This window comes from Nycticebus coucang, chromosome 9 (genome assembly GCF_027406575.1).
Source record: "Nycticebus coucang isolate mNycCou1 chromosome 9, mNycCou1.pri, whole genome shotgun sequence".
NCBI lineage: Eukaryota > Metazoa > Chordata > Mammalia > Primates > Lorisidae > Nycticebus > Nycticebus coucang.
This window is the reverse complement of record NC_069788.1, coordinates 37,103,631-37,127,587: the sequence shown is the minus strand read 5'-3', so window position 1 is coordinate 37,127,587 and position 23,957 is coordinate 37,103,631. Positions and strand designations below refer to the sequence as shown.

The window sequence follows — 23,957 nt, the reverse complement described above, 5'->3', positions numbered from 1 at the left end:
CCTCTGTCACCTTTACTATTCAACGTACTGCTGGAAGTTCTAGCCAATACAATTAGGCAAGACAAGGAAATAAAGGGAATCCAAATGGGAGCAGAGGAGGTCAAACTCTCCCTCTTTGCTGACGACATGATCTTATACTTAGAGAACCCCAAAGACTCAACCACAAGACTCCTAGAAGTCATCAAAAAATACAGTAATGTTTCAGGATATAAAATCAATGTCCACAAGTCAGTAGCCTTTGTGTACACCAGTAACAGTCAAGATGAGAAGCTAATTAAGGACACAACTCCCTTCACCATAGTTTCAAAGAAAATGAAATACCTAGGAGTATACCTAACGAAGGAGGTGAAGGACCTCTATAAAGAAAATTATGAAATCCTCCGAAAGGAAATAGCAGAGGATATTAACAAATGGAAGAACATACCATGCTCATGGATGGGAAGAATCAACATGGTTAAAATGTCTATACTTCCCAAAGCAATCTACCTATTCAATGCCATTCCTATCAAAATACCAACATCGTACTTTCAAGATTTGGAAAAAATGATTCTGCATTTTGTATGGAACCAGAAAAAACCCCGTATAGCTAAGGCAATTCTCTGTAACAAAAATAAAGCTGGGGGCATCAGCATACCAGATTTTAGCCTGTACTACAAAGCCATAGTGCTCAAGACAGCATGGTACTGGCACAAAAACAGAGACATAGACACTTGGAATCGAATTGAAAACCAAGAAATGAAACTAACATTTTACAACCACCTAATCTTTGATAAACCAAACAAGAACATACCTTGGGGGAAAGACTCCCTATTCAATAAATGGTGTTGGGAGAACTGGATGTCTACATGTAAAAGACTGAAACTGGACCCACACCTTTCCCCACTCACAAAAATTGATTCAAGATGGATAAAGGACTTAAATTTAAGGCATGAAACAATAAAAATCCTCCAAGAAAGCATAGGAAAAACACTGGAAGATATTGGCCTGGGGAAAGACTTCATGAAGAAGACTGCCACGGCAATTGCAACAACAACAAAAATAAACAAATGGGACTTCATTAAACTGAAAAGCTTCTGTACAGCTAAGGACACAATAACCAAAGCAAAGAGACAACCTACACAATGGGAAAGGATATTTGCATATTTTCAATCAGACAAAAGCTTGATAACTAGGATCTATAGAGAACTCAAATTAATCCACATGAAAAAAGCCAACAATCCCTTATATCAATGGGCAAGAGACATGAATAGAACTTTCTCTAAAGACGACAGACGAATGGCTAACAAACACATGAAAAAATGTTCATCATCTCTATATATTAGAGAAATGCAAATCAAAACAACCCTGAGATAACATCTAACCCCAGTGAGAATGGCCCACATCACAAAATCTCAAAACTGCAGATGCTGGCGTGGATGTGGAGAGAAGGGAACACTTTTACACTGCTGGTGGGACTGCAAACTAGTACAACCTTTCTGGAAGGAAGTATGGAGAAACCTCAAAGCACTCAAGCTAGACCTCCCGTTTGATCCTGCAATCCCATTACGGGGCATCTACCCAGAAGGAAAGAAATCCTTTTATCATAAGGACACTTGTACTAGACTGTTTATTGCAGCTCAATTTACAATCGCCAAAATGTGGAAACAGCCTAAATGCCCACCAACCCAGGAATGGATTAACAAGCTGTGGTATATGTATACCATGGAATACTATTCAGCCATTAAAAAAAATGGAGACTTTACATCCTTTGTATTAACCTGGATGGACGTGGAAGACGTTATTCTTAGTAAAGCATCACAAGAATGGAGAAGCATGAATCCTATGTACTCAATTTTGATATGAGGACAATTAATGACAATTATGGTTATGGGGGGGAAACAGAAAGAGGGAAGGAGGGAGGGGGGTGGGGCCTTGGTGTGTGTCACACTTTATGGGGGCAATACATGATTGCAAGAGGGACTTTACCTAACAATCGCAATCAGTGTAACCTGGCTTATTGTACCCTCAATGAATCCCCAACGATAAAAAAAAAAAAAAACTCTCTACACACACACACACACACACACACAAAAATCATATGAAAGCACAGAACATAAACAACAAAGACCACTACAAGCAAAAAAAAAAAAAAATAGCCGGGCGTTGTGGCGGGCGCCTGTAGTCCCAGCTACTTGGGAGGCTGAGGCAAGAAAATTGGTTAAGCCCAAGAGTTAGAGGTTGCTGTGAGCTGTCACGTCACAGCACTCTACCGAGGGCGACATAGTTAGACTCTGTCTCAAAAAAGAAAAAAAAGCACAGAACATAAAGAAAGGAGCTTCAGAGACATGGGAGAAACCATAAAAGGTTCTAACATACGTGTAGGAGTCTGTGAAGGAATGTAAAGCAAAATGGGGCAAAAGCAATATTTGAAGAAAACAATCCAAGAATTTTCTAAAAACTGGCCCAAATCATCAAGCCATGACTTCTAGAAGCTCTCCAAACTCCATGGGGCATACATACAACAAAAGCTACACCTATCCATATTGTAACAAATAATAATAATAATAATTTTTAAAAAGCCAAAGATGAAATAAAGATGTTACATTCAAGAGAACCACAGTAAAACTGACAGATGACTTTTTCACAAAAACCAAGGAAACCAAAAACCAATGGAATAACATCTCTAAAGGACTAAAAGAAAATGAGACAAGCCCAGTTTCTGTATTCAGTGAAAATATCTTCTATCTTCTAAATATGAAGGTGAATAAAAGACATTTTCAGGCAAAAATTGGGAGAACCACGACACCAGCAGTGTCACAGACACACACATACACAAACACACACACCCCTAATAAGAGTTCAGACAAAAGGAAATTAAGCTGAGAGAAAACCATTGTTGTACAGGAAGACAAAAGTAAACGTATGGATTAGTCTAAATTATTAACCGTTTAAAACAATGTCTTGTGGGGTTTAATTCAGAGAGGAAATTAAAATACACAAGATCTCAAAAGGCATAAAGGAGGTAAAAGGAATCTCCACGTTGTAAGTAGCCTGTATTTTCCAGGAACTTGTTAAAATACCAAGTTAGGGTAGATTCTTTTAAATCTCTGAAGTATTTAATACACAAAGATGCATATATTGAAAAAATACTACAAGGAACCATGCCATTTCTTATAAAACAGGTTTCTATCTAGGTAATAGAATGATGGCTAGTTTTCAGTTTCCTTTATACTCTTCAACATTTTCTGTAGGATATCTTTTCTCTCAATATTTGTTATGTATATATAACATCAGTACTGTATACTTGCAAGAAGTGGCAGCCTTTATTTTCTTATAAAGGTTCAAAAAGGACAAATTCTTGTATAATTAAACAGACACTCAATAATTCCACAGCTAATTATTAGCAACATATATTCAGTCAAGAATGTCATTTGTCTGCAGATACAAACCAGACACCTAACAGAAACTGTACTCTAGTCAAGGGGCTCACTCCCTCCACGTTAGGCAAGAAAGAAAATCACTCCTAAAGTCTTCTTTCAATAAGCATGAGGAAATTCTAACTTAGCAGAAAGTATCACTTTTGATAATAATTCAGGTCATGGGCATGCTCTTTCCATAACAGAACTCTAAACACATTGCTAAAATGGCAAGTAATAGTCATCATGCAAGACACATTTGTACTCCACCTTGAAGCAAGAAAAATCGGGGCCCCAGAAAAGCAATGCATATTGTATATAAGACAATCCATGCTGCACAAGAATTATCATTTGTTTTGTTTGTTTGTTTTTTGAGACAGAGTCTCACTCTGCTGCTGCCCAGGCCAGAGTGCTATGGCATGAGAGCTCACAAGCAACTTCAAACTCCTGGACTCAAGCAATCCTCTTGCCTCAGCCCCCCGAGCAGCTGGGACTACAGGTGCCCTACACAACGCCCAGCTATATTTTTGTTGCAGTTTGGCCGAGGCTGGATTCGAACCCGCCACTCTCGGTATATGGAGCCGGCACCCTACCCATTGAGCCACAGGCACCGCCCAATGTTCACTCTTTTTAACACAGTAATTCTCGTTTCTAGGAATTTATCTCAAAAAATAATCTGAAATGTGCTCAAAGATATATTTATAAGGATGCTTATCAAGGCATTACTTATAGTAGTTAAAGCTAATTTCCAATAATAGGGACTAGTTAAATACCTTATGGAACCCATTGCCCAGTACATGACAGGTGCTCCATAAATATTTGTTGAACATAGAAGCCATATGAAAGGATGCTGAGCAACTATTTAAGTTTCTAAAGAATATTTAATGAGCTAGATATTAAATCACACTAAAAATAACCCTAATACTATTTTTAAAGCATAATGTTATAGGAAATATTTATTGAGAACTTACTATCTGCTGGGCGCAGCCCCAAATATTTTACATATAATATCTCATTTCATTTCACGTAACCCCGTTGTTATTTCTAGTGAGTAAGGAATCCTGCATTTAAACCCAGGCGGTCTGACTCCAGAGTTTAAACTCTTAATCACCAGACTACAGTGCCTTAACAAAATATTGGAATGAGCTGGCACAGTGGCTCATGCCTGTAATCCTAGCACTCTGAGAGGCTGAGGGGAGAGGATCCCTTGAACTTAAGAGTTGGAGATCAGCCTAAGCAAGACTGAGTCACTCAGGAGGCTGAGGCAAGGGAATCATTTAAGCCCAGGAGTTTGAGGGTGCAGTGAGCTATGATGAGGTCACTGCACTCTACCCAGAGCAAAGGACTGAGACTCTGTCTCAAAAAATATATATATATAATATAATGTATATATATTTATATATAATTATGTAATATTATATATGTTATGTATATATTCATATATTATGCATGTATTTATATATATATAATATATATAACAGGAGTAATTTTTTATTTTCTTCCTATCCTTGTCAATATTGTCCAAATCCTCTACAACCACCATATATTATTTGTAACCTCCTTCTACAAAAATAAAATATTATGAACAACTTTCACTTAACCATGTACACAATTTCACTAAAAAAGCCTTAACTCTCAATAAATCTTTGAATACTATCTTCTCCAGGCCTGACAGGCAGGAGAATGTTGTGTAAATCTGAGTTCTGACATTCCAACCAGGGAAGGTTGATGAACCGAGAGCCCAACCCAGAGACTCTGGAGTCCATGACTCCTGTTCCACAAACATATTACCACCATCTTGCTTAGAAAGTGCGGATTTTTACACACTATCTGCCAGGTAATCTGCCCAATAATTGATCCAAATACATGTGACCATCTCAGGAAATGAAGGTTTAGGAAGGTCAAGTGATTTTCCCAAGGTCACACAGGGCACTCCAGTCCCCCACCTACAGCCCAGCTGCCAAAGGTTCCTCCCAAATCATGAGGAACAATTAGGGCAGACCTGAGAGCATCTTCTGGTGGAAGTTAACAACGGAGACGTTAACAACCGTACAAAGAGGCAACCCTCCCAGAGTTTCACCCCCTTAGAAAATGATTATTCAAAGCACTTGTTCATTTTTCATCTCAACTGACTCACAATAAATCTTTTCAGTAAAGCAAAGGCACTGAGGATAAGGACAGTGAGGATCCAAAACTTAGACTGCTGTCCCAAAACAGGCCCAGAGTGTAGGTGCGGTGCCCCGTCAAAGGTATTAGAACAATCTATTTTCTGAACACTGACTGGTAAGGCTAAATGGGAGGCGGGATAAGTAAGGGAAGTACCTGCTTTTACAGTTTCCCAGGTCTGGGTTCCTGAGTTTGAATCCCTGCCCTGCAATTTACTAGGCATGCAACCTTGACCAAGTTTCTTAATCCCTTGTGCGTCCATTTCCTTAACTGTATAATGAGGATAATAATGCCTTCCTCATGGAGCTGCTCTCAGGGTTAAATGGAGTAATATATCTAAAATGACAGCATGCACCTGCACTTAGTAGGTAGCTGCAATGTTCTGAAATGAGTCCTGTACCACACATGCACAACATGAGGTCACCATGGCCAGAGCATGGCCACACCTTCCTAAAGAAAATAATCCTCTTTGGCCTTTCTAAATTCTGCTATCCTGGTTCCTCTCAACTATGTCAAAGAAAGTAAACTGATCTCAGTTACTTTCCAGATTGCTTTCTAAAATTTACCCCAAAAATGTCCCGCAAAAGGACCAGGCATGGGTTGAAGGCTGAGAACTCAGGCTCTCTATTCTCAGCTTCTACTTACCCTGTTTCCCCGAAAATAAGACAGTGTTTTATTTTAAGGTGTGCTCCCAAAGATGTGCTAGGTCTTATTTTCAGGGGACATCTTATCTTTCCTGTAAGTAGGTCTTATTTTCAGAGGATGTCTTATTTTCGGGGAAAACAGGGTAGATCAGAGCAGAAGGTTGTTTATTTATTTATTTATTTATTTGAGACAGAGTCTCACTTTGTCACCCTTGGTAGAGTGCTGTGGCATCACAGCTCACAACAACCTCAAACTCTAGGACTCAAGCAATCCTCTTGCTGTAGACTCCTGAGTCTACAGGCACCTCCTACAGGTGCCTGCCACAACGCCTGGCTATTTTTAGAGATGAGGTCTTGCTCTGGCTCAGGCTGGTCTTGAACTTGTGAGCTCAGGCAATCCACCTACTTTGGCCTTCCACAGTGCTAGGGTTACAGGCATAAGCCACCGCGCCCGGCCAGCAGAAGGGTTTAGATATGGAATGACATGGCATGGGACACTCAGAAGGAAAACAAGCATGTGAGTATAGGAAGGGACCAGAAGGCGAGCAACCCAGCAATAAAGCAGAGTGGAAAGGGAATGCTACTGAGTACATGGCCGAGGGCATCATCAAGCAGGAAAGGGGTGAGGGACACAGAGGAAGTGAAAGGGATTTCCTTCAGCAATCCTCTTGACAGTGTGCGAGCTGGAGAGAGAAACACCAGAAGAAGGTGACGCTCTTCCTTCAACATCGCTGCTAGCCCTGAACCCTATTGCGCCTTGTTTCCAACACTTTCCTAATGGATCTCTGGGCCTGTAGACTCAGCTCCCCCGCACACCTGTCCTCAGTATCTCTCAGAGTGGATTTTTTAATACACACGCCTGACTTGACTCCTTTTCCTTACAAACACCTCCTCACTCCAAACTTTTCAGTGACTCCTCTGCTGCCTCCAGGGTCAAGACCAAGATCTATAACATGGCACCAGGTTCTCCCTGCCCAATTTCTGCTTACCTCTCCAGCCCTATCAGCTGGCAACTGACACTGAGACTTTGCATGTGCCAGCCCCCAGGTTGAGTGCTAGGAACACAAAGATAAACCAGACACGATAAACAAGGATGAACAAGACACAGCTTAAAAGGCCAGGCACCAGGGCTCACACCTGTAATCCTAGCACTTTGGGAAGCCGAGGTGGGTAGATTGCTTGAGCTCAGGAGTTTGAGACCAGCCTGAGCAAGAGTGAGACTCCATCTAAAAATAGAAGAACTAGCCAAGTACTGTGGCAGGTACCTATAGTCCCAGCTACTTGGGAGGCTGAGGCAAGAGGACTACTTGAGCCCAAGAGGTTGAGGTCACTGTGGGCTATGACACCATGGCACCAGGGTGACAAAAAAAAATTCTGTATCTATGCAGTCCAATATGTGAACCACCAGCCACATATAGCTATGAACACTTGACACATGGCTAGTACAACTGGGAAACTGGATTTTTAATTTTATTTAATTTTTAATTAATTTAAAGTGAAATGGCTATGAATGGGTAGCTACCATATTGGACAGCACAGTTCTAAAGGATTAAACTGAAAGTGATGGAAAATAAAGTTAGACTGTGCTATAGACTAAATGTTGTGTCCCTCCAAATCACATGCTAACCCACGAGGGATGGCATTAGAAGACGGTATTTGGGGGGGGTGGTTAGGTCATGAGGGCAGAGCTCTCCTAAACAGAACTTGTGCCCTTATAAAAAGGCCCAGAGGCTCAGCGCCTAGAGTGGTGGTTATGGCAACAGCCACATTTACCCAGGCTGGTGGGTTCGAACCTGGTCCAGGCCAGTTAAACAATAATGACAACTGCAACAAAAAAAATAGCCGGGTGTTGTGGCGGGTGCCTATAGTTTCAGCTACTTGGGAGGCTGAGGCAAGAGAATCACTTAAGCCCAAGAGTTTGAGGTTGCTGTGAGCTATGAGGCCACAGCACTTTATCGGGGGCAACAAAGTGAGACTCTGTCTCAAAAAAAAATAAAATAAATAAAAGGCCCAGAGAACATCCTTGACCATTCTACCATGTGAGGACCCAACTGGTTATGAACCCAGGAGGAGGCGCCTCACTAGACACCAACTCTGCCCCTCCCTAGTTCTTGGGACTTCCCAGTATTAAGAACTATGAGAAAGAAATGTGCTGCTTAAGCCACTCAGTCTATGATATTTTTGTTTTAAGATGGATGGGTCAGCCTTGAAGTTGAACATGATGCTTCAGCAAGGCCAGATTGTATGTGACTTCCTACACTCACTGCACCACAGCCTTCTCCTTCGTCTACCTGGCAAGCCCCCACTGAACCGATAACCCTATTTGTGTACCAGCTCTCTCTACAGATGTCCCTGGCTGCTCTAGACAGTCTGTCTTATGAACTACTTCTGAAATTTTACCTCTTTCTAGGCAGGCATCATTGTATGGCATAGTTCTACATTCACATAACAGTCCTCCACTAGACCCTGAACTCCTTCTCTAGTATCTCCAGCCACTGATACAATCCTGGCACATGGCAAGCACTCAATAGATTCTGGATGAACATGTTGTCAGAAAAGTCACTACAGCCTGGCAGGGATAAAGGGGTAGAGCCCTCAACTCTTTGATCTTCTTTGGAAAAACAGCACTCCAGCAGCTCAAGAAAAATTCTCTTCAACATCCTGAGCACTCTAACCAAAACTGTCAACAACAGACCATGTGGGCAGCTCTAGATATTTTGTCCAAGTTCCTAGAATCTAGAGGTCTATATAGAGGGAGTGACTAGCTGCTCTTTTAAGGCAGGAGAGCCCAATGATCAGGGGCCAGGCTTTGGAATTAGTCCAGAGTTTGGATACCACCCCTCCCACCTACCACCTGTGTGTCCTTAAATTGCTGAAATGCTCCAAGGCTCAGTTTCCTCAAGTGCAAAGTAGGCCTCATGTCTACTCCTTACAATTGTAAGAGGATGAAAGGTCTAAAATATCTGCACAAGGCCAGGCACATAGTAAACTTTCTATGATTAGTAGCTACTACTACTAAAGCAATCTGAAACTCTAATTCTGATACCCTGTGGCATACGCAAATTCCTGAGCCCCTAAATAGTCTTCTTGGTGCTCTCTGGGATGCAAAGGATATAATCCCATCTCTGACTCAAATTGTGTTGTGAAAATTCTCCTCCAGTTTCCAAGAGAAAATTTATTTTAATTCCCTCTAACTTAAAAAATTAAAAAGTCCTCACAGCATTTTGGGGTGCCAGAGGTGAAGAAGGAAACCAGGAAATCGAACATGCAGCTTTCAAAAAGCTACGAACTGATTGGGGAAAGAAAGGAGAAGGCAGCTGGAGGGGGTGAGAAGGGGGAATAGAGACAATCCCCTGAGTTTCTGCTATTATTGAATACCCCAACTCTCAAAGCAGCCTGGCTGCCCCCTCCTCCACGTGGGCTAAGCTCTGTTAATGAGAAAGCAGAGCTCTGCCTACATTACCACAATAATGATTTCCCCGTTGCATTTTTACATGCCTGCCGCTTTATCATAGCAGAAGTAGACATATATTTTCAATAAATCCCTTCTCTCCTTCCCCCACCCCACCTTGAGCTCTCCCAGTAAATGCTGTTCCCTCTGCACCCTCCCCCAACGCAATCCCAACCCTGGAGCACAATGAGTTCCACTAATCAAAACAGAAAGAAAAAGAAAAATGGAAAAATCACAGCTGCTGAAAAACAGCATTCGCTACAAGTCAAAGCCCTCCACATTTTTTTCAGCACGCAGCATTTACTTCTTCAAGGACACATCACCCCTCCCCTATCAGAAATCTTATGTAGAGTTGCTCAAAGGAGAAGGAGGAGGGGGTGGGGGAAGAAATCTAATATTCACTCTCTTTCCTATTTTGACTAAGCCAGCACAGACAGAAATATAGATAAGGCCCTGAATAACTGATTTAACAAAATGTCACTTATTAAAAGGAATGGGGGATGGGACAGCATTTGCATCCGAAAGCTCAGTTAAACCACCCGAGCTAAAGGCTGCATGGCCACGGCAAGGCAAGGGGGAAGAAAATATATCTCTGCTCTGGTCTTCAGCGACTGTAAGCACTGGGCCTGGAAGCAGAGAGGCCTGCATTTCTCCTTCCAACAAGAACGAATGGGGAGAAAACCAAAGGCAAAATAAAAACAAAAAAACCTAGCTGATTCTTAAACAAGTGAGCGTTTATACAGCACTAACTACTGTCAGGTTCTAGACCAGATGCTAAGAGTACAAAAATGAGTGATGACCCAGTTCTACCCTCCCCGAGCTCCCAGTCCAGAGGGGGTGAAAGACGCACCCCCTGGCAAGTGTGCCAACTGCAGCTATATAAGCCAAGGGCAGCAGCAAACCCCTCCAGCCCCCTCCAACCCACCTCACAGCTCTGGCCCGGAACCAGGCACCTAGAATCATCAAGAAAAACTGAAGGAAGGAGCGTCTGCACAGTTTGAATTCTATACTGGCTTCTAAAGAAGCTCATACTCTTCAAAAGGAAAGCGGCCCCTAAATGTCCTTACCTACTGTGGCTCCCCCTGCAAACCCCTCAGCTTGCATGTATTCACCCAATTAAGAAAGAAAAGCAAACAAGCCCCAATACTTCAGAATCAGCCTCATTACTGGTATCCTTCAGTTGAAGTTTAAGGGAGTTTGGTATCTCCTATTGTGATGACAGCAGAGAGGACTCAAATAACACTCCTATTAAAACTCCTTAGGCATCAACTCCATCCTTTTTTTTTTTTTTTTCCTTTTTAAAAAAATCTTTCAGAGGAGTTAGATTGGGAACTCAAACTCCAAAGACATTCCTATTAAAACTCCCTGGGCATCAACTTTATTTTTTCCTTTTCTTTTTAAAAAAAATCTTTCAAAGGAGTCAGATTGGGGATAGTTTCCCAAAGACCAATGGCCCTATGACAAACACCCCTAGGGACCCTCAGGAAGGATTCTTTCCAAGGTAGCAAACTGTTCAGGGCCCTGTCATTTCCAAAGTCAGAGCCCAGAGGCCAGAGTCCACACCGTCTAGAAATGACCACTGAAGGGGCCCCACAGAAGGGACTGGGGTGATTATAGGGCCTAATGGAGAATAACTGCCTGATTTGGTAAAGCCAAGCCTTGGCCTTAATTATGAGGCAGCCTTAAAGCTGTGTGCTCCAGAATAATGGAGCCAGACAATTAAGTTTATAAAAAATGTAATGCTTAAAACACGCTTTAATCATTTGAGTATTTCCAACTAAGGTCATTGGAGTTGTAAGCCCAAAATATCCACATGATCTCTTGGTTTCCATGATCTTTTAAATATATTCTATACCACATTCTCTTATTTGATACTGTATAGCACTATCTATTGGAGCAGGCACAAAATTTGAAGACCATTGAAAGTCTGGCATTCAAACAGAGCTTTGGGTACTGGCTGGACATGTGACTCTGAGTTACTCACTTATTTTTATTTTTCAATTTTACTTCTTGAGCCCCAGTCTCCTTGGCTGTAAAATGAGAGTATCTACCTTCTATGGTTATTGCAAGAAATAAAAAAATATGCCTAAGAGGCTTTGAAATTATATAAACTATATAAAATATTAGGTAAATACTAGTTATTTCAATGATATTATCTATTTCCTTTCCCTCTGATTTTTCATTGATTATTTTTCCCTTTCTATGAAAGCAAATCCATATCCATTCCCATTTTTCAAAACCAATGTGTATTTATTACACAAATATAAGAAGTCCCATCATCCACTGGTGTGGCAAAATTTCACTAACTACTAAATCTAGGTGAATGGGTACAAGTTCATTTTACTAGTCTGCTTTCATGGACATTTAAAGTTTGTTCATAATAAAGTTTCTTTTTTTTTTTTTTTTGAGACAAAGTCAGAGTGCTATAGTGTCATAGCTCACAGCAACTTCAAACTCTTGGGCTCAAGCAATCCTCTTGCCTCAGCCTCCTGTGTAGCTGGGACTACAGGCGCCCACCACAACACTCGGCTATATTTAGAGAGGAGGTCTTGCTCTGGCTCAGGCTGGTCTTGAACCTGTGAACTCAGGCAATCTCCCCGCCTCAGCCTCCCAGAGTGCTACGATGACAGGCGTGAGCCACCACACCCAGCCTAAAAATATTTTTAAATAAGGCATCACCCTCTTAGGCAGTGGTTAGGGACTCAATTAGTGAAAAGCACTTGATGCTTTCTCATCTGATGAAATGAGAAATATGACAGTCCAGCATACACAGAAAGACTAATGGCCACTCACTGCTTTTAGGTAGACTCCACTTTATAGCATAATACACATCTGTAACACAGATACGAAATGCAAATGAACACAGCTAAGACCACTGGACCACAGTTGGGTTCCCCAAGTAGGATCCCCTGAACTCAGTTCAGTTTTTCAGGGAGCAAACCCCAAAGTCATGCGACACTCCCACTGAATGGGCACAATGTAGGAGTGTATGGCACACCTTTTGGGTGCAAGACATAGCAACCAGAGGGACTCTACCTAACAAATTCAAATATTGTGATTTGATTTGTACCCTCACATTAACCTGAAATAAAAAAAATTAAAAAAATTTTTAAACTCCAAATTCAAATTCTAAATATATACTTTGAATCTATATTGACTAGCATTTCACAGCCAGCATTTCTGATGCCAGCCTCTGACAATAAGTTTCACAGAGAGCTTGAAAACCCCAAATGAAAGTGGCTACAAGGAGGGGAACAACAGTGGGAGTGGACACAGCAGAGATTTTAGCAGAACCTTTGGAAAATTAAGGGAAATGTTTCACTGGTTGTTAGATTTACTATATGAAAAGGACATCTGTATGAAGATCAAGTCACTTCCCTGCTATTTGTATACCATGATGCCTCTTAACAGTTTATATTACACTTTCCATACATTATCTGATTCCACTTCCCACAACTCCTGAGAGAGAGATGGTATCACCCTTCTTTTTACAGATGTGGAGGCAAGGCTCTGAGGCTGATATGTCCAGGGCCTTAGAATAGAGCTGGACCTCCACCCAGATCTTCTGACTCTCTCCTCATCTACCGACCTCCCATGCAGACCCAAGACTGCAGGCCCCCAAGACTAGCAATCTGTGGGATAGTTTTGCGAAAGACAGCCTGAACAAAAGTCAGCCTTTGCCTTATTTATTTATTTATTTTATTTTTTGGCACTTCTTGCTCAAAACACACGACACAATGCCCACCAACTTTCGAACAGGGCTGAAAGTCACAGAAGTCATTTTCCAATCATCGTTTTCAAGTAAATCCAATGTGAGGCCCAAATTACTTGAACTGAAGACTTTTCCCCCACGCAAAAGAATCTGCTTTTTCCTCTGTGCTTCTCCGTAATGCAGGCAAATGTTCAGAAAAATGCAGTATAATTTCTGATGCAGTCTTAACCCTTGAAGTCTCTGGCTGGCATCAAGCCCTAAGCCCAAACCTCTTCCCCTGGACAATGCAGCTTCAGCCTGGAGGGGCAGCGCCCCCTACTCTGCATCTGCTGGCTCATCTGCATCTTCTAGGCTTTTCCTCCTGCCATGATGGAGGAAGTGCCCCTCCCCTAGCAAAGACGGGATTTTCCCCTTAGACCTTCTCAAGGGCTTTTGCTCAACTGACCTAACCATTTTTCTTTTCATCAGGCACTCCCTCTCCACTGATCTTTCTGATCGGCCCACAAATATACCACCCCTTTTCAAAAAGAACCCCTTTCTTTCATAGGTATGTCCGCCAGCTCCCATTCTATTTCTCTGCCCTCCCTTTCAGGGTCAAATTTTGCCAAAGTTGCCTACACATGCTATTCACAGTTGCTCACCTCACGATCCCTTTCCAACCCTCTCCGATCGCGCTCCTTCCTGATCTCTCCCTCTACTCACTGTTCTCAAAATCACCAACAGATTCCATTTTGCCAAATCCAGTGGTGACTTCTCTGGCCTGGTCAACCTCATGAAACATGTAACACACATGTAACACCCCCTTCACACTGCCTATTCTTCTGTCTCTACAGGCTCCTGGGGCATCTTGTCTAGTCTCCTGGACTTAAATACTACATCGATGCTGATGGCTCCCACATTTTTATGTCATGCTAGATGCTACATCAGATTACCTACTTCACTTCACATCTCCACTTTGAGTCTAACAGGTATGTTAAATTTAGTGGTACTCAACTGGGATATCTCAATTCCACCCCCTTCCCTCTCCCTTCTCCATCTCAGCAAATAGCACCACCATCTATCCAACTGCTCAAGCTGGAAACCTCAGAGTTGACCTGGATTTCTTCTTCCCACCAAATCCCACAGTAGCCCTGCCTGTTCCACCTCTAATGTGAGCCTCACAGTCCCCTTACCTCCTCACTTCACCTCTTCCAACTGCACTGCCCAGTTCCAGGCCTGCCCCCAAGCTCTCTGCTCTACCAGTGCTGTCCCCTTTAAACACAAGTTAGAGGCTATCACCTCCCATTCCATACTTTCCATGGCTTCCCACTACACTTCAGATGAGATCCAAGCCTTGTCAAGGCCCATGGAGTCCTGGCAATCACCCCATACTGCCCTCCCTCCTTCCCCCTTGTCAACCTGTGCCTCTTTGACCTCCCCCCAAAGCCAGAATCCTTCTGCTAGGATTCTCCTCTGCCTGGGGTGATCTGTTCCCCCTCATCTCCACTCTGCAGAGAGGCCTTTCCAGGCTATTCTAACTAAGTCCATCCAAATCACTGATCCTGTGGCTTCATTTTAGCCTGTATCATAATTGGCAATATTTTTAAAATATTTGTTTCTAGGCTTGCCTCTGGAGTGTAAACTGGGGAGGGGTGGATAGTCAAGGTATGGGTAGAGGGAGCTGATTGTCTCTTTTCATTATTAACCTATTCTCGAGCCTTAACACAGCACCTGGTAAATAGTAAATGCTCAATAAAGTAGCTACCAAACGCATGAAAGAAACCACAGCTGCTTACAGCATGAAAATAGCTATGTTCTAGTAATTATCACCATGTTCTAAAGCCCAAAGTTAACACTGCCATTTAGGTATGGAAGATCTTTTTCCCCTTCCTTCTCCATCAAACAAATATCTTTTCTTATGCTTTAATGTTACTAAACCAATAGCCCAATAACTCAGCACATCCCACCCCAGGCCCAGCCTGTTGACTTCCAAGAGAAAAAACCAGTAATCTTCCATTTCTTTAGTAAACCCAAATTACTACAAACAGCTACTCTGAGCACTTAAAATTCTAAGAAAACATCACAGAGGCTTCTTGTCGTGTTTTCTTTAATCCAAAAGATCATTTAAGAGAACCCTGAGCTTAAGCTCATGTTACTAACACTATACTATTCCTTAAAAATGCTGCAGCACCCTTGTCAAAAAACATACCAGTAAGTGGAATCCAACTACTCTTGTCTCTCTCTCCCCACAAAAGAAACCGACTATGTTTTAATTTCTCCTTTATTTCACTGGTTCCTCTCCAACATGCAAATTCAGAAATATCATTTATCCACAATGTTGATTCTACTCCTCCCTCCTCCCCCAACAACATAGTTGTATGAAGTCAACTGCCTTTAGAGCAGGACCATCAGCACCGAGTTATATATGGCCTAGGGCCTGAGCCACTTTTCTGGATCTTTATTTTTCATGTCAATGTTCAAAGCCAACAAAAACATCAAGAGCTTTTACTAGGAATGCCCATGGCAAAATATACAATATCATTATTATAAACCCTGTTCAGCTAAATCCCAATTACAAACATGTGAATTCTCTACAGAAAATGGGCAAAGCCACACTGGGCTTTCTGGTCTCCCACTCTTCCCCCAAACCACCTCCTTCTGCTGCCTGGGAGTAACAGCTCAATTAACCTTAGATTTGACCAAGCCTTAGATAAGTGAACAAGCTGGCTGGAGAGGAAGCTTCTAAAATGAACCAAAATTATTTTTGGTGCCTAGATTTCATGCCCCATTCTCTGTTAGCATATATAATTGGAAATTTTTTTGTCCAAGATAGTGGCCAATTTTTATTCCTAAGTATTTCCTTGCATTTGATGGTCAAGATTACCAGGTCACTCAAGAGGCCTTTTTGGAATGCCAAGGTACAAATCCACTTTCTCCATGAGAAGACAAAAACAGAAGTTAATCAACTCACCCAAGTCCATGAAGCAATTTGGCCGTTGGCCCAGGAAGAGACTGTCAAGACGTCCCAAGACCTCGCTCATAAGACACAAAATTTCAGAGCCGGAAAGGATTCACAGATCAAATTATGCATTTTTAAGGTTAAAAAATCCAAACCAAAAATTGGTACCATCTTTACAGTAACATCTTCCCACTTCCTTGAGCATCAAACCCCCTTAAAAGTTCTTTGTCACTTTAAACTTGAGCCAGCCATTGAATGCAAGATCATTTTAACACTTCCCAACTAATCAACTTTAGGGAGAATCGTTATAACATTTTCCAAAAAATCCCAATGCTTTTAGTTATTATGACCAACTCACCCATTAAAGGAGAAAAAGAAAATTATAAATAAGCTTTGTTTTTGTGACCACATTTTATTATATAAGCAGCAAAGAATACTAATGTTTATTCCCTATTTTACAATTTAAGCTCAAAAACTCAACAAAACCACAGGCCCAAGGGGGTTAAAGGAGGCAAAACTGAGTACTTTCCACATAGTTCGTAGAAGAACTGTTTTCACAATAAGCTCGCATAAATGCTATGTGATATTAACACATGCCTGCTATGTGGAAGCCTGCTTACCAAGCTGTGAAAAGACCCATGTTTACTATGGAACCTACAAAATTAATCTTCTCAGTGCTTATAAAGCAGAAGGGAAACACTCTTTTTAGGATGTCAAGCAGGCTTCTAAACAATCCTTTGGCAAAAATGGACATGCCTAAAAGGGCGGGGCCCAAAGAGGTGTGTCACTTTGGGTATCAATTCCTATAAATCAAATCCTGACAATTACCACAATATTTTAAAAAGAATGAATTATGATTCATGGGCCTTCAAATCTTTATTACCACAAGAACATTCTCGGTAGAACAGAAAAAAAACCTACTGGGACTTGATTAATGACCTAAGCAAAACAATAAAATAAATCTCATAAATATAAGAAAGAAAACCTGAATGACTGCTCTTGCTCTAAGGTTAGGCATGTAAATAATTCCACCCTGGAATGAACATACATAAAGATTTTGTTTACCCTCCCAGCAAATACAACAACCAGAGTCACATTTTCATCGGGTAAAAATAATAGCTAATTTGTTTAACTAATGCCTAGTTAGGAACATTTGATAAGTGGCAATAATATTTAATTACCAATTAATTCAACTCTCAAACTGCCAAAAATCAAACCCACAATCTGGAAATCTGATGCCAGGAAGGAAAGGAAAAAAGCACTGTCCACCAGTAATGTGTGGAGAGTTTTTTCTAAAACCCATTTTACCCCCTGCTAGAACTGAACCTGTCTACAGAATTGCAGGAAGCTTAACCAACTTTAGTTAACCCCAGTGCTTAGAGGTTACCCCCTAATCCTACTAAAAATCTCAGGGTGGAACCCCTCGTGCTAAAATGATCCTGGCAAAGTTAAAACTCCCAGCACAATCAAGGTACCTGACAGCCAAGACCTACAACTCTTCTGCAGAAACCAGAAGGCTGAGGACCAAGAAAACAGAGGAAAGAGAGGCAAAGACTGCTAGTTAACTAGTTAAGCTCTGAGTACTCCTGCTTGTTACCCTTCCAGAGCGCATCAAAACCACATTTTCTATCACCAACTCCTTTCTTGAAAGGATAAACGATGCTGAAGGTCGCTACTAACTGGGACAACTTAAAACTCCTTTCTTAAAGCTTTCCTCCGTGGCCTGCTGAAAAGTGCCCCCGACCGGCTTTCAGGAGGCATTTTTAAATGTACTCTTAAGCCACTCCTGGATCGGTCATACCTAAGCATGACTTCCATGCATTTCACAAAACAGCCAGGCCACGGTGTTAGTAACCGGCTTCAACACGTTCACTTGCCAAAGCTGCCTCTAGACTGGAGAATACTTTCCACAAAGCTGGCTCTAACAGCCCAGTGGAAGGCACACGGGAACAACCAGAAGGCGTTTTCTTTTAACCTAAGGATGGCAAGCGCACATGCTCCAGTCCAGTGCTGGCCAGAGGCTGCCTGCCAGGTGCTCTGGCCTCCACTGCTGAATGGGTGGTTTGGTTTGGTTTTTAGTATCTGTTTCTTCAGACCACCAGCAGTAACTTCCCAGTCTTCCAAACTGAAGTTGAGGAGTGATGGAGCAGGTTTATCCCCTTATACCTTTCTCCCATCTGGGTGGCCACACTAACTTCTGGGGAGTACCCAGCCCCCACAGAGCCCGCAGGCACATACACATACACATATGCATCATGTCAAAAACCCCAAAAGGCACATCCCTAAAGTCCTGCGGTTTCTTGGCTGGAGAATGAAGGCTTTGTAACATCACAACCTTCACCAGCAAGCCCACCACCACTATCCTATAAGCCAGGGTTGCCAAATTATAACGCCTACCTCACCCCTCCCCCTTTGCTGGGATGCTGTACAGTTCAGAGAGGGGAAAGGAAAGAAGGGAAGCAGGCAGAGGCCTTGCTTATATACTGAAAGTAATAAAGGGAGACTTTTCCTTCTCTGTGCCCCCCACTCTTCCCTCTCCATGCACCCCACCCCCCGTCTTCTCACGGAGCATCCCCCAACTAATTTTTTAAAAATAAACTTAAGCTTCTTGCCTACCTTGGCTGTTTCTGCAACAAGTGCATGGGCAATCCAACAAGAAGACCAGTCTCCGTTTTGGGGGGTGAGATGGGGGCGAGCAGAGCTGATGGAGTAATTTCAATATTAATTTATGTCAGCCGCCTTTTCACAACGCTACTCACTTACAGTACTGCCCTCAGCCTGTAAACAAATATCGCTCCGCCAGGAAACATACTCCCCAGATGCAAGCCCCTCTTCCAGCAGGGAATCTGGTCCCCGGCCCCCCCAAAACAGTGTGCACCCCGACTCTGGGTAGGAAGCTCGGGGTTTCCAAAGCACCACCTCAGCCACCACCCCAGCAAGAAACTTACTCCGTCCGTCTACGCCTCCACCCTCCCTTCAGGAAATCTACTCTCCATATGCATTCAGCCTCCCCGCAGGAAATCTGCTCCCCCCTCCCCCTTCTATATACATGCACCCCTCCCTCTCCTCCTCCCCACGCGCCCTCCCCGGCCAGAAACTTACTAGTGAGCAAGCGTGCAGGCTCTCCCGATCCTGGAAACTTACTCCCAGATATAGCGCCCGCCAGCCCCCTTTCCCAGCCCTGCTCCCCTTCCTGCCCTCCACCGCAAGCAACTCCAAACTCTCCGCATCCAGCCACTCTCCCTCCCGGGTGGAAATTTGCAGCGCCGGGCTGCGCGCGTGCATCCACCCTCCCCTTCAGGAAACTTACTCCCCATCTGCATGCACCGCCTCTCAGCCATCGCTTAGAGGGAAGGGGGTGTGCTGGGGAGACAGAAATACATATGTATCTCTCGCCCCTCCCCCGGCCGCAGCCCACTCCGGGCCGAGCCGCGGTAACCTAGCCTTACCTCTTGCATTGCTCCCCACCCTCGCCCCCTCCCTTAGCCCTCCTTATCCGCTCCCCGGTAACCCCCTTTTTTCACCCTTTACCCACCCCTAGCAACCGTTCCCAAGCTCCTCTCGGCCTCTCTCTTTTTTTTAATCCAGGATGCAAATTCCTCCCCTGTCAGCAAATCGACTGTCAAATTATTTTCTTGCAAAAGGAGAAAGGCGGGGTGGGGTGCGGGGGAGCAGAAGCAAGAAGAGGGGAGGGCGGGGGACGGGAGGGCGAGGGACAGAGGAGGGGAAAGATATCCCTCCGCAGAGCTGGGTCTGGCCGCGGGCGGGGAAGCAGGAAGTAAGGTGTCCAGCGCCGGGGCCGGCGGGTCCTCCGCCGCGGCCCCCGCCCGCATCCCCTGTCCCCCGGGGCGCCGCGCTCCGGCGGGCGCGGGCCGCCCGGCGCATTGTTCACAGCCTTCTTGGTGGTGCACTGCCGACTTTATTTGTGCGCGCTGCATGTGCGTAAGGTTGCACCTTTTGTAGGCTGTCGAGTCTCTGGACGAGGATGGGACGGGGGACACTAGCCGAGTTGCGTCCCCGCGCAGGACCTGTCAGTCCCGGGGTGCAGCGGACTGTCCGACATGGCAGGAAAATCGAGGCCTGGGAGAAGGCGGCATGGCTGGGAAGCTGCTGCCTTCCACCCGGACCAGTGCAGGATTGCTTCCTGCGTAGCTGTCCCGGTTATTGCAACGCGCTTTGCAATCTAATGCCTTGGGGTTGACGGGTTTTATTGGGGGTTTTTTTGTTGTTGTTGTTTTTTACGGGTTTGCATAGATGCCAGGGTCTGGGCAGGCAGCGAGGAGACGGACTACGCCTACCCCCACTGCATCCTGGCCTTGGTGGGGCTGGGTGAGGGCTGGGGCTCCCGGGAAGGGGCTGGAGGTTCGCGAAGCGCGCGGCTCCATCCCTCCGCCCCGATGGGGGCGGGGAAGGGGTGCTGCATTCGGCCCTGGAAATGCAGCTCTCTGGGGAGGGGTCTCCATCTCTGCGGCGCTGCAGACCGGGGAGGGAGGTTGCCTAGGAAAGGGGCCCGGCTGCGGAGGGGTGGGGAAGAGAGAGGCGCGAGTACTGCCGCGGCGCGCGCTCGCCCCTCCTCGCGCGCCATGACTGTGGAACGTGGTGCCGGGGAGGAGGAACGGCCGCCGGGGGCCGCCCGGGGCCGCTCGGCATTGGTGCGGAAACCCGAGCCCGGAGTCGCTCCTTAGCGCTGTCTCCTCCTCCTCCTCTGCGGGGGAAACCGCTGCACCCAAACCGAGAGCAGCTGCGAGCAGGGGGCTGGGCGCGGGCTGAAAGGCTAGCCAAAGGTTCTAACCCGCGCGGCGCGGGCCCGGGGGGGACGGGGAGGGTGCCGAGAGCAGGCGGCACCGGTCGGTCCAGGTGCGGAGAAACCTAGCCCGAGACCCCAGCAGTACCAGGCTGCTTTCCTGTGCCGGGGAAAATGTGAACCAAAGGTAGTTAAGCTAAACACATTGCCTCGAGCCGGGTTCGAGCCATCTATCTATGGGAAGGTCCTCAAGACAGCGAATATTTTATGCACGAGGGAAAGTTACACCATCTTTTTTTTCCCCACTATGGGGAAAATCTTTGAGCCCTTTTCCTAGAATCTCGAGTAGGATAAATGACCTCCCGCTGCCCAGACCTTCGCACTTTCTCCCACCCCCACTCCGACGCTGGGTGTGGACAGGGCGGGGGAAGACTATATGGGATCTTGAAGCATGAGGTCATGGGCGGAGAAGGCTGCTGCCAAAAGCGCCCGAGGTTTTCGTGTTTTGTTTTTTTTTTTTTTTTTGGTTATTTTTTTTTTGAGGGGTAACGGTTCTCTATCTTAAGCAGTAGGAAGTCTCCTCGCCAGCCCCACCAATTCTTGGCCACCTGGACCAGAGAGCCCCTGAAAAAAGAGTGGGATCTGGGCTATTTCGCTCAATGATTTTTTGGCCAGTGCCCAGCCCTTTATGGAGTCCTTCTACATAGCAAAGAAAGCTGAGGGACAGCGCACAGCGTGGGGGGGACTGGGAAAGGTTTCAGATGCTAGGTCCCCACCCCCACCCACTCTTTCCTCAGTCCTTGATCATTTTTCTACTGAGCTGTTCTCGGATATACTCTCCTTCACCCCTTGGATCCATTCTTCCCAAGCGACTGGGGGCGGGTTTCTGAAACTCCTAATTACGCTCTTTTTTTTTTTTTTTTTTTTTTTTTTGTAGAGACTGACTCTCACTTTATGGCCCTCGGTAGAGTGGTAGAGTGCGGTGGCCTCACACAGCTCACAGCAACCTCCAACTCTTGGGCTTAAGCGATTCTCTTGCCTCAGCCTCCTGAGTAGCCTAATTACACTCTTAAAGCCTTTGAACTCCTCCCATTTCTCCTATAATAAAGCCAAATTCTGATTTTTCCTCTGCAGACCTCTTCACCCGCCCCGCTTTTCTTCATAGTCGTGAGCCCCATCATGCTTTCTCTGGGTTAGGGTAGATCTTCAGGAGTCAACTCAGCTAACACTACCTCCAAGAGGCCTTCCTGAGAGTACACCCTGATCTCTAACTCCCTGGGGCTGAGGGCAGCGGGAAGACCCACCCTAGACCTCTTGGCCGCTGGCCTGTGCCAGAAGTTGGCCTCACTGGTGGCCTTTTCTCAAGTGGCAGAGAAACAGCCAAGCTAAGTTTGGCCGCCATCGCTATTCCAGAGCCTGACCTGAGAGGGAGTTGGTTAGGACTGAACCCTAAAACACAGTTTCAAGAGACCTAAGAAAACGGCATCACCCGTAAATCCCAGCCCTTCCGTGATCCACCTCCACCGTGCGCACGCATGGAGGACACACACACACACAGGGAATTCTAGGGGAGGTCTTTTAATCTAAAACTCCCGGGGCAAATAAGAAATCTGAGGCTGAGAGAAAGTGAGTTAATTTCCCCGGGTCAGTGTGGAAATTCACACCACTCCCTGGTCTTTCCTGCTCCTAAACCAGAAGCTGCATAGAAGGAAGATTTTGTTACTGTCAAAGAACCCCCTTCAATCTTGGCCACTATGTTCATTGCCAACAGATAGTATTGCCAAACGGGTAGCCAGGCAGGCTCTGACCTTGAGCAAGTTACTTAACCTCACTTGGTTCAGTTTCTTTGCCTGTAAAGTGGGTGTGATTGTACTTACAGTGTAATGTTATTGTGTGGTTTAAATGAGTTTATTTCTGTAAAGCCCTTGGAACCTGTCAAGGCAAGTTGTTGATTTTTTTGCAAATGGGATAATGTGCCCACTACTTCCCAAGGACTCTAGAAAAGCAAGTCTCCAGAGTCTTAACTGATTTAAGTTAAGATAAAAATTATCTATAGCCTAAAGACTTGGGAAAGCACCAATACATCACAGTCTATACATACAAAGACCTCATTTAACAAATAGAATAAACACTCAACAACACATACTCTTGAAGGCAATCCCTAGGGTGAATAAACCAAATCTGTGAGCCCTGGTTCTGGACTCTTACAATGAGGATCCCAGGAAGAATGTTGGAAATTAAAATTAGAGTTGGGCTGAAGTATTCCCAATTCTGTTGCAAAATCTGCTCTGCATGACCAAAGCCCTCCTAGGGCTGGACAAAATATAATGGGATTACTATTACTATCATTAAATCCTACTTTTCCCATTCTCACCACTCACCCTCATAGCAAAAGACTTTTTTTTTTTTTAATGTAATTCACATCATCTCCAAAGCTCCTTTCTCCAATCCAGGCAAAGCCATCAACCTACTCTTGAGCCTACTCCCACCGCTTCCCACCCCCTCTGCCTCAGTCCCACTCAGTTTTCTGAGCTACTAACAAAAGCGAATGATAAAACACTTTGTGTTTCTTTGTTCTCCTCAACATTAATAATCACTAACATTTATTGAGCACTTTCTGTGTGCCAGGCACTGTGCCAAATGCTAGACATATATTGTCCTATTTAATCTAGTCCAAATAATCATCACTATCCTTATTTACGGATACAAACAGAAATGGGGCTCAGAGATTGTGTAACTTGCATCACCTGTCTTCTGGCCAACCTGAACCCAAATTCTCTCTTAAATGCTGGTCCACTTGCCTGTGCAACACAGGAAAATTTCGGCTAACCTGCATCTGAAAGGATGAAATGGAAGCTTTGGAGTTGGGCAGATCTTAATTCAAATTCTGTCTGCTCCCTACCAGTA

At 44.5% G+C, this 23,957-nt stretch overlaps 1 protein-coding gene across 11 annotated transcripts in view; it reads right to left on the bottom strand.

Annotated features, from left to right (window-relative positions):
• The window catches only part of TRERF1 (transcriptional regulating factor 1), a 211,549-nt gene extending 191,609 nt beyond the window's left edge, over nucleotides 1–19,940 (bottom strand). For 8 of the 11 annotated variants that reach the window (XM_053602219.1, XM_053602220.1, XM_053602222.1 and 5 more), the window contains exons 1-2: nucleotides 19,409–19,768; nucleotides 18,923–19,007 (exon numbers count right to left, since the gene is read on the bottom strand). The gene's annotated coding sequence lies outside the window, so the exon portion shown is untranslated. Of the gene's footprint in view, nucleotides 1–18,922; nucleotides 19,008–19,408 lie in introns of all 11 variants that reach the window. The other 3 variants (XM_053602214.1, XM_053602215.1, XM_053602216.1) reach the window with 2 other exon arrangements.
• Between the last annotated feature and the right edge of the window lie 4,017 nt (nucleotides 19,941–23,957).